Source organism: Centroberyx affinis, unplaced genomic scaffold, assembly GCF_046629955.1.
Source record: "Centroberyx affinis isolate AG114_WGS23_722 - 3 ecotype Tasmania unplaced genomic scaffold, CSIRO-AGI_Caff_v1 ptg000102l_1, whole genome shotgun sequence".
Taxonomy (NCBI): Eukaryota; Metazoa; Chordata; class Actinopteri; order Beryciformes; family Berycidae; genus Centroberyx; species Centroberyx affinis.
The window spans coordinates 208,669-220,142 of NW_027278804.1; positions in this window are offsets into that span (position 1 = coordinate 208,669).

Consider the following 11,474-nt stretch of genomic DNA (forward strand, 5'->3'; position numbering starts at 1 on the left):
TGTCTTTCTTCATTTTAGTGCTCTCATTTCCGTTTTAATGTTCTCCTTTCTTTTCTGATTTCCACTTCCTCATGTGACATTCCAGAGAAAGCATTGTGCTTTTCCTTTGGACAATCTCCTTAAACAGCCTGGCGTTCTCGATGCAGTTTCCACTGCACTAAGGACGAGGTGCTCCGCTGAATTATGTACAAATGTGTGCCTGTGTAATAGTTGTGTGGTAGTGAGCGATAGAGAGATAGAGACAGAGAGAGAAAGAGAGAGGGAGAAAGACATGCAGACAGATAGACAAACAGAGAGAGAGAAAGTGCTTCCTTGTGTTCGAGCGTGTGTGCCGTTGCTCTGTTGCTCCGTGGGACTGTGGAGTTTGTTTATTTGTTTTTCTAGACGGCTCATAAAATATCTGTGTGTGTGTGTGAGTGTGTGTGCGCGCTTATGTGTGTGTGTGTACGTGTGCATGTGTTTCTCTTAGGGCATGTATGGGGCAAAGGGAGTGTGTCCCTGTTGGTGTGTAAACAGAGCCGAGGCATGTACACGGACACGCACACACACACACACACACACGCAAGCTGCCTGGCCCATGCAGAGGTGTTTACAGGCCCTGAGAGGGGAGCTTCCCTTCGCACCCCAGGGGCTTTCTCATTCCAAACCAATTAAACATATATCTACACACTCACTCCTCACTTTCTCCTCACACACAGACACACACACACACACACACACACACACACGTGCACACATACATAGGCACACTCGTGTAGCCTACACACAAACAACTACATATGATATATAGACCATTTTGCAGCAACAGCATTCACACATGCCGCAAAAATGTCAATGTCAGCAATGTCTGCTTTGTTGTTACAGTAAAGAATCTTTGAAATAAGCAGTCAATCCTATTGTAGATATGTAGCACCATAGAATTAGAGGTGAGAGAAATGGCACTTCAGGTTCATGGTGAGATTGAGTGATTGCTAGAGAAGTAGAACGTGGCTTTATAGCTATATGATGATCATAACCCACACTGTCTTCTGCCATAACATCTGTAATATCTCTTGCACATGTTGTGAATAGGTGTAATATATACAAAGACCTACATAATGCTAGACATAATCATCATATTTTTGATGCGTTTGCTTTCAGAGATGTGTTACCGATATGTGTGTCTGTACAAACATTCGCATGTGATGTCAGAACGGATTATGATCACTCAAGACATTTATCCCAGTGTTTCCAACACACCTGATATTGTTTTTATCAATAAAGAGCATGAGGTTCTGGGTATGTTTGTGTTTGATGGTCCTGATATTTGGCAGATAGAGGCTAGGCTTATCCTCAAAATTGCAACATTTGGTTGTGTGGTGGAGATGCTTCTGATGTCCTTAAATGTTCTTGAATCTCTCTGACCTGCTGTAATATTTGGAAAATATAATTAATTTCAGTCAATGCAAAAGTAGCTTTTAAAATGTGTGTGTATGTGTGTGTGTGCATGTGTGTGTGTGTGTGTGTGTGTGTGTGTGCGTGTGTGCATGCAGTTATGTGTGTGTATATGTTAATATGCGCACATGTGTCATCACTATACTGGTGTGCATGCTAAATAAATGCCTTGTGTTGTTTTGCCAAGGCACCCAGGCACCCATTACCCATTAACTACACTGGGTTCAGTGCATTTGTTTACCCTGTTGCTGATGAAAACAGTACTGGGATGCGTTGCTGCATAACAACCCCAGTTATATTTACTGCGCTGGTTTTCCCTTTGTCTGTGTGTGAGTGTGTGCGCTCATGTGTACGTACATGGAGTTCTCTGCAGGGCCGCAAGGTGTTCAAGGTAAAATTTATGGGCTAATAGTTATGATCCAGCGGTAAAGGAGAGGCGAGATGATAAAGAGATAGAAATATGGATACTGGAAGGGGAGAGCAAGGGAAAGAGATGAGTCGAAAGGATGTGAATAAGAGAGAAAGAAGAGAGGGGTAAAGATAGACCCGAGCCTGGCAGTCTAGTCCACGCTGCTCTGCTTTATGATGGGTTCAGTGAGGCTGTGTTTTTCCGTTCTCATGCAACACCTCTCCACACAGCCATAAATCTCCGCTACTTAACTACCAGCACTAAAACATCTCTGATTAAATAGCTGGAAGACAACTCCGTATACTGAGGGCTGAGAGAGAGAATCTGTCTTTATGGCCAGTCTCTTCTCAGGCTTTTATCCAGGGGTTCGCTGTGAGGTCGGTCCAGGCTTTGTGGGACTTGGTTTGTCACTTTATTTCCCAGAGATTTCTGCTAAGTCATACTGAAGCAAGGTACTGTCTGTGTGACCCATGTTGTCATCCTTCAGTTACTTTGGTGGACAAGGATGTGTGTTTGATTCAATGGCAGATGCAGGCTCTCATCTCTCTTCCTTCTCTTTTACTCTCTCCTCTTTCTCTTATGTCTTCTCTCTCTCTCCACTCTTTCTTTCTCTCTGCCCACACCTCTTTGAAGACAAATTAAGTTGTGGTTTTGGAGCTCAAAGTGACTCACATGTTGGAGAGTAATGTAAATAACGGGGATATCGATGCATCAGTGGAACTATTTTTATGACATATGAATGTTCCAACGGGTTTAGTGTTTAAAAATTCCAGCCTTTTAGCTATGAAATAAAAATCTCACAATGTTTGATATTTCCCACAACACAGACGGTGTTTTCACAGTCCAATTTGCAGCTATTTCACAACTGATTTAAGGGTTGGGGTTACAATAACATGCCTCCAGTGGTTTAGGAGTGCTGCACCTTTGTTGAGGAGAGCGAAATAATACAAATTGTTCCACAGCCATTGCTGTAAAACTGTTGTGAAGCCACAGTGAAGGCAAAGCCATGGAGACAATAAATTCTTCTTGGCGCAGCTAGCACAAATGGAGAAAATGTTTTTATCTCCCCGAACCAAACATACACAAGACGACAGTCTCATCTTGTAAAAAATGATTATAGCCTAATAACTTTGATTTAATACCTCATAACAAACACATGAATCAACTAATTCTCTGTCACCCACAGCCACTGGTAGCTTTTTGTTCAGCAAGTTGTTTTTTGCTAAGTGGTAAATAGTTACACTCCAAAATACTATCCACTCAGTCTTTGGAAAGGTTATTGGCTTAGCTTAGTATTACATAGCAAATGGAGCAAGCAGTAGAAAAGGAAAGCAATGGCTCACTTGTTGTTCTGTTGTGTTTAAACTACAGTGACCATGATCCTCTGGGAGTAAGGAGGTTGTTGCAAGCCAAAAAGCTACTGCGCTGCCGCAAGCTGTAAACGCTAAAATGAAACAAAAAGAACAGAAAATCATCTGTGTAGGTAGGTTTTTAGTGTATTGTGTTGTTTTTGTGCATGCATATGAATATGTGTGTGCATTTGTTTTGTTGGTGCTGTGTAAGATTATGCTACAGCTAGCAAGTCCTAGCCATGTAGTTTCAGAGTGGTGGAAGTAGTGTGTGTGTGTGTGTGTGTGTGTGTGTGCGCGCGTACGCCTGTATTTTGGCTGGTTCAGGAGGTCTCGGAACGTTTCTAATCCCACCATGCACACTGACATACAGTCCTTAACACACACAGACACACAGACGTACACACGCACACATGCACACACATGCACACACATGCACGCAATCATGAAAGGTTTTGAGCCATACCATGAGAACAGAGTGTTAGCACATTTGAGTTTCTGCCATTTGGCCACAGTGAGAGAGAGGGAGAGAGAGAGAGAGAGAGAAAGAGAGAGAGAGAGAGATACAGACAGGCAAACAGACAGACAGAGTATGTGTGTGTCGTGGCTCTGTGGGAGACCTTTACTTCTCTGTGTTTGCCACCTGTTGGTGATTAGAAAATTCCAGTAAGTTCCACATTAAGACGAAAATGAGTCATTTATTATGAAGATGGCTGATATCCGGTTTAGTATGTGTGTGTGTTCACATCTGACTGTGTGTGCATGTAAATCTCTCTCTCTCTCTCTCTCTCTCTCTCTCTCTCTCTCTCTCTCTCTCTCTCTCTGCCTTTGCCACTGTTCTTCTGCTGTCACATTAGGTCACATTACCCACAGTATGCCAGAGTATTGTGGGCATCCGTGTGTGTGTGTGTGTGTGTGTGTGTGTGTGTGTGTGTGTGTGTGTGTTCGTAGGTAAGCGGGTTGTTCCTGGTGTGAATGGGCTGTCAGAGCCAACTCACTTTAGCTGATCAAGGATGGGAGGAATATCTATTGCCAAGCAAATCATCCAAGTACAACAAACCTGCCCATATCACACACATCCAAGCACAGTCCCTCAGCGCCCCCAAATCTGTGCTGCATTAGCCCTTCCCAACATCCAATCCCATGTCGGATGTCTCTCTATGTCCAGAGAAGTGTAACCTATGACCTGGCTGAGGGTTCTTCTAAGGACAGGGTCGGTAAATCCAAAAAGGCCCAGTGATTGGAAGAACGGGGTATGCCAGGGTTTCTTAAACATTTTTTCAACCCAGGGTCCAAACTTGAGTAAATTCAGCCTCATCGTGGGTCCCAGACTCATTAACACACATTAGCGCTCATGTCATGTGGGGAAACCATTTTAGGCTCCAACCCAAAGTTTAAGACACTGATGTACGCACATTCAAAACCGCTTGACCTTGGTACAGGATTGACGCACAGTGAACTCCCACTACTGATTGTAATTGCAATCACTATGGTAATTATTCACCTTTGGGGAGCATAGTTTTTCTTATGTTTTTTCATCAAAAAACCCTACAAAATAAAAGCTTGTCTCGATTCCGTTTGATCTGGCTACAGTGGGAGACACATAGCGTGACTCTGCTCCATCCTCTGCCATCTAATTAGGGCAGTGAAAACAATGGAAACCGATTTTCCCGATGGTGAAGCTTATCTCACATGTGGATAGACATTAGTGAGTCCAACTGGCTAAGTAGCACCATAGAGATTTTTTATTTTACAGCAGTGCAAATCTGTCAAGCATCTTGCTTGACAGGAAAGAACAAAATGCAGTGCTTTCATTGGATGTCACTGCTCCCATTTGCAGCCATTTTCTGCAGCTATTTTGCATTCTGAGCAGTCTCGACATGAAATACCACCACTCAGTAAGCAAAGCACTGATATGACACTGCTAATAGGAGGAGGCAGTCCTGTTCTTCCATTATGTTTTGTGACTATACTGTATTTTCAGTCCTGTTAACGAGATCAGATAAAACTGAGAGATGTATGGCAAAGACTTTTTAACAGTATTATCTCAAAGTGTTAAGTTTTAATCTTCCTTTTTTAGTCTTTCAGACTCTCCACTGTTATTGTTTTTCTTTGCTCACAGGAGATTTTCAGCTCCTGTGGTGTTTCCATTCACCATGTTTACCTGTAGCCCTCCTCCGCTCAATCGTGTGTTAGCTCAAATTCATTTTGCGATGCAAAATGGTGCAAATGAATGCAAACCAGTCATACAGCCAGTCTTTTATGTCAATACAATACGAAGTACCTCCAGTTGACACTCCAATGTTTAGACTGGTCTAACAGCAAGACTTCTTGTAGACAATGTCACAAATTAACTGGCATAAATTAGCCTACCATTGCTTTTATGTGGAGGCCATTATCACTGGCTATAAACAGCCACTGTAGTCAGTCGCCCCTCTCTTTTGCTCAGATGCAGAATCAGCCATGTTTTACTGGCCTCATGTGCTTCACACACGTCCCATATGTGTGCTGTCTAGCTAGTGTGGGTCTAGAGCTATGTGGGTAGCCAGGTATGTTTCACATAGATTCATGAGGCAAATGTCATCTCCTTTGTAAGCAATTTTGACTTGTAACTAATTATGACTTGAAAAGCCCTTATTTCAAGGAAAAATTACAGACAATTATTCCCAAATTACTCCCAATCATAGTCCTTGTTACATATCGATGTTGACATGTGAAAACAGTTTAACAACTACATGGGATCTTCTATGGGATGAAAAAATTCTCTGACCTCTTGGGCTTATGCAACCCTTTCAAAACACATTAGATAATGTCAGTGCATTGTCATCAACCTAACATGGCTGGTTTTCTTAATTTCTGAAACGTTGATATTTTGGAAATTTGAGCTTTTCATACGACAATATGCACTACTGCACATAAGCATTTTACACTATAGTGCCAATTAGAGGCATTATAATGGATCACTTCTCTTCCCTTTTTACATTGTTCTTCTCAGAAACACTGGTCACCAGTCCAGCACCAATAAAGCCTTGTTTGAATTGGTTCAGCAGTACAAACCAAACAGAATGCCAGATACAATCAGGCCAGCGCAGCACTTACAGGCTCGGCTCTACAAGGCGGACATTAGGGGATGTTGCAAGCCTCACATTCATATTTTAACCCCTCAGATTTTCTGTTCTGCAACCCTCCCGCAGGTCAATTGGGTTTAGTCTGTGTGGAGCACACATGCATTGTCCCCACTAAAGAGTCCAACTCCGGTCATTAGCAGGAACGAGCTTTGGCTTTAATTATAAAAACACCAGCCCTTGAATCATGCTGTTTATGGGTCCTGGGTACGTTTTATATGACTGGTTTTCAAACATGAAATGGATTGCTTGTGTGAGAATAATCAACACCAGTTAATTTTTAGTTCCTCTGGCCTCTGGGCACAGAGATTATTTCTCTTTTGTTGGTTACCATAACAATGTGTGAGCAACATTAAACAGAATCAGACCTGTGACAGATAAACATAATAGCCTGTTTTTATTTGCTTTTTTTGTTTTATGTAAATGTATTAAAGCATTTCAAGTGGTATTCAAGTACTCATTCAATCAATCATTAATTCATCATGCTAAAAATCCAGCGAAAAATGTTGTTTGACAAGAACAAGAACAAGCTTTGACTTTGTTTGGTAGACGGAAATTGTCTGGTGGACTGTGCTTGGAACTGTCAGTTTCTGTCTCTCAAATTATACTTACTTTTAAATTATATTGTAAATGATACTTCCTTTGAAAACACAAGATCCTTTTGTAAATCAGTCAGTTCAAGACACACTGAGGAGTGACTACTGCCAAGAGCAGAGAGGCTTCACCTTGCTCCAGTGTCTGGAACATCAGAGAGGCTTTCTAAATCAATTGGCTTGTTGTCTATTAAAACAGCTCAATTGAACATTGTCTTAACAGTTCCTGAAATGTAGAACGTAACATTAGCCACTGCTAACTTCAGCAGAACAGATGTGGCCAATGCTGAGCTTTGCTGGAAGAGGGCAAGGGTCTAGTTTTTACTGGATGGAAAAATGTCTGCATTAATTTGCTTCATAAAAAGACAAATTCTCTTTTCACTGTGGTTCGCCGAGGTTGTTCTGCCTGGGTTAGAAACCAAGGGGTAAATTGTACTTTCACACATGTTTTAATTCAAGATCTTTCCATTAGAACCCCTTAGATTGGGAGGAAATTGTTCACTAGAAAAATAAAGCTCAGGCCATCTGCCTTCTTTCAACTTTCTGCAGCAAATATTTTTGAAATTTCTCTAGCGCAGCGAGTGGACCATGTGTTTTGCGAAAGGTCAAAACAGTATTTGCATGATAAACTGTATTTTCATGAGAGATGCTGCTTTGTAAAGTTTGCATAGCGATCACAGTGTGCTCTGTCTCTCTCGCACACGCACACACACACACACACCTACTCGCACACAGCCTCTCTTTGAGGCGGATGCCTGACACGGGTCCCTGCGGAGCGGAATGATTACCACGGGACAAAAGTCGAAGGCGAGACAGGCCCGCCTGTTATGAAGAAAGGGCAGAAAGGCTTTTATCGGGGAGAGAGAGAAAGAATCCCCACGCAGATTAATAAAATCACCCTGAGGTTTCTTCTATACACACCCTGATCCACGCCGCCCTCCAGAGCCCCCGCCAGAAATACCACACACGCAAGCACGCACACACACACACACACGGAATACCTGGGGTCTGCCTCACCTGTTGCCTGGCAACAACTGATGGGAAGAAAAGGTGGCGGTGCTCCGATGATTAAAATTTCCCGGGTAGCGGGGTTTGATCCCCGATACGCCGTCATTGTCTCTCGGCGGCTTCATAAGAGGCCGAGCGGTGGGGTAGCCAGAGGGAGAAGGGAATATATAAACTTTCTCACTCTTGTCAAGAGGTGGCTGGCTTTGCTCACCGACTTTTCCTCTCATTTTTCTGGGGATGAAAGAAAACCCCCTTCCAAGTGAATTCAGGACTTTCTTTACCTCCTCCCCTCCTTCCCCCCCTCCTCCCTCCTCCCTCCTCCTCCTCCTCCAGTCATACTAGTCACTTTGACAATCCGGTGGGTAGTCACGTTTCTCAAAAGACGGGCTAAAAAGAAGCGGAAATACATAAATTGAGGTCTCACCGAGGGCCAGACGCGGAATCCGGTACCCTTTTTTTTTTTCTTTTTTTTTTTTTTGAACAATCTTCAGCCCTGCGTTTATTTAAAGTGTTGCCGTCGAGAGAGGGAAGTGGAGGAATGTGCAGTTAATGCCGCGCTCATGACCAAATTAGTCAGGCCGGCAGAGGGGATTCCTCTATAGGGTAATTTCCAAAGTGACGCACAACACACACAACACACACACACACACACACACACACACTACAATACTTTCACATCCACACACACATTTACGTACTTAAATGCATATGCATATGTACGAAGCTGTACACATTAACACACATGCATACACACATTCACATATACTGTATATGCTGCATGCATTCACATACGCAAACCTATATGCAGTGCACGGCCTATAAAACCATGTGGAACATCCAGGGAATGCCTCGCTAACATCTATGAGAAGACCCTGATGCACCAGGTTAGAGCAACAGCATACACACATACACACACACACACACACACACACACACACACATTTGAACATGCACATTTTTCGCATGTTTGGTCCATTTGTTTAAATTTGACATGGGAGATTGTAGGGAGGCTGTTTTATTTACTTGTTTTTTCATGCAGGTCATGTCTCTTCTTTTTCTAAAAAGTGGAATCCCATCCCTTTCCATACACACACACACACACACACCCACACTATCCTTGTCTTTTGACCTTCTCTATACAAAACTCTGACCTGCTTTCCCTCTCTGTATGTACAGCTGACAGCTCTTGCTCATCCTGATTATCTGTCCTTGACTACCTTCTCAATCCCTCTTACTATGAAATGATCCCCCCAATCATCCCAGTATACACACATATGAATGCAGGCGCACACACACACGCACACACACACACACACACATTCCTTTATTCAGATATGACCGCCCCACCTTCCCCTCACAATACAAGCACCTGTCCTATGCCTGTTTGTATTAATCTAAGCCTGCCTGACCGCATGTAAGAGAATTTCATGAAGCCGTAATTATTTATTAGAACTTAGAGCCTGTATTTGTGTGTGTGTGTGTGTGTGTGTGTGTGTGTGCCCACGCGTGTCTATTTTCATAACATTGTGCACCCTCCTCCGCCCCATGCTTGCTTCATGCAGAGGGAACGCACCGGATCAGAATAGTTCTGGGGTTGCCGTCGGCTCCAGTCCATGCCACCTCAGAAAACCTGCTTATAAGGCCACACACTGAAGCCTCCATGTTTGCACAGGCCGCAGCAAGGCACGCGCCACCAATTGCCGTCCGCGCTGAGCCCTGTCTAATTCAATAGCTTATGACAGGACAGTAGATCAACACTGTCACTGTCATCTGGGGGTTTTATGAGTCATAGCCTGGGGAATGAACAGTTTTTAGATCATAGACATGTGTACTGTGGTGGCGGCGGGAGTGCTCGTCGCTCTGATCCAGTCCAGGCTTATAGGAGTATGATATTCTCCATAAGGTCAAGGTAAACGGATTCACTCAATACAAGATCAATATCACAAACAAAACACGAAACACCAGTTCATTAGGAAGGGCTGATTTCTGGACATTTGCTTAATTTCATGGTGTTTTATTCCTAGTCTAAACTGGGGTTATATGTGTAATTTGCTCATCTTTTGTTCCACTTTGAATTCTAGTACTTGCAGGCATATGCACCTTGGCTGAGGCTGTCATAAAGTGGGATTTGTTATAATATATTATGTTCAAGGATGTGACCAGGACAACACACACACACACAAGGAACAAAATCAGTTTGACCTAAATTCTATGCTTGTTTTAACTTTGTGTTAAGAAGGATGATGTCATACCCTCTCATGCCCCCCTATAGATCAAGGGCTAAATTAGATTAGGGCTAAATTAGGGCTAAATGTGGTATGAAAAAAAAAAAAAATCTTGTAGTGTGCATCCACCCTTGGTCGGGAGGGTTTGTGCACCTGCCCGACTTCATTTACAGGTGTCGACTGATTCTCTCACTGGATGGTCACAGGGACTGACCAAGTGACCTTAACCTCCCGCACCCCAGTACCACACACACACACACACACACACACACACACACATACACACACGTGCGCGCCTCTACCCCCAGGGGATGGCTGGGCTCGTTGGGACTGGGGCACAAAGACGAGTATTATGCTTCCACATCCCTTACACCGATCTCCTGGGACTGAGGAGGAGGAGGGGAGGGGGCTTGACCCAAGATTTCATAACATTTCATAATATTTTTTACTATTTTCTGGAAAAACACATTTTTTTCATAGCATTCATTTAACACACACGGGGCCCAAATGTGATATTTATAGTGTGAAATTAAGTAAGAAGTCTAATGAAGACCTACCAGTGATTTTGTCCAAACCCATAGTTCTATAAAAGCTGATATGACACATCAGATTTGTACATTGGATCACCATCACTCTGTCACATGCATCAGTATGTGTTAAATCCCCAGTAAAGGTTGGATTCAGCACTCTGACTCAGCGGAGGTGAAAGGGTTTAAAACAATGCATCGATCTCTGTTATGTCTCACTGTCCCAGCTGTGAGTTACTGCAGGGCAAACAGGGAAGTTTTCCCATAAAGAATGAAAGAGCCCACACTGTGTTTGCATTGCTTTCCACAACCTTGTGACTGATGGAAGACCAGAAGCCACAGCGGAGCGACGCGCTGGACTTCTGCATACTGTTCCCCCCCCTAAACATCAACACATCGCTTAGACAAATGGGGCCCCAGCCCCGCTCTCTCCACTGCTCTGCTCCCGTCTCCAGGGGCCTTAGTTCACCAGACTTAATGGTAAAGTCCCTGCATCTAGTATCATTTGCCACCAAAACTTCTAAACAGACACACAGTTTAGAGGGAACACATTAGTCCTTAACACTCTGTTGTGATTCTGTACGACGTGGCTTCCAAATTGATTTCTCCCACTTTTTTCTTAATCTTTGCTCTCTGTTGTAATGATAAAAACTACAAGATCACATTTAGATTCACGTAGGAAAGGTCAAGTGCCATACCCAATTGATGCCCATGCTTTTTTCTCTTGACAGTGTTCCTCAAGCTTTTATGGCACTAACTCCCTCTAGAGGTTATACAACGAGATGTTTCTCTTGCTACTGACGC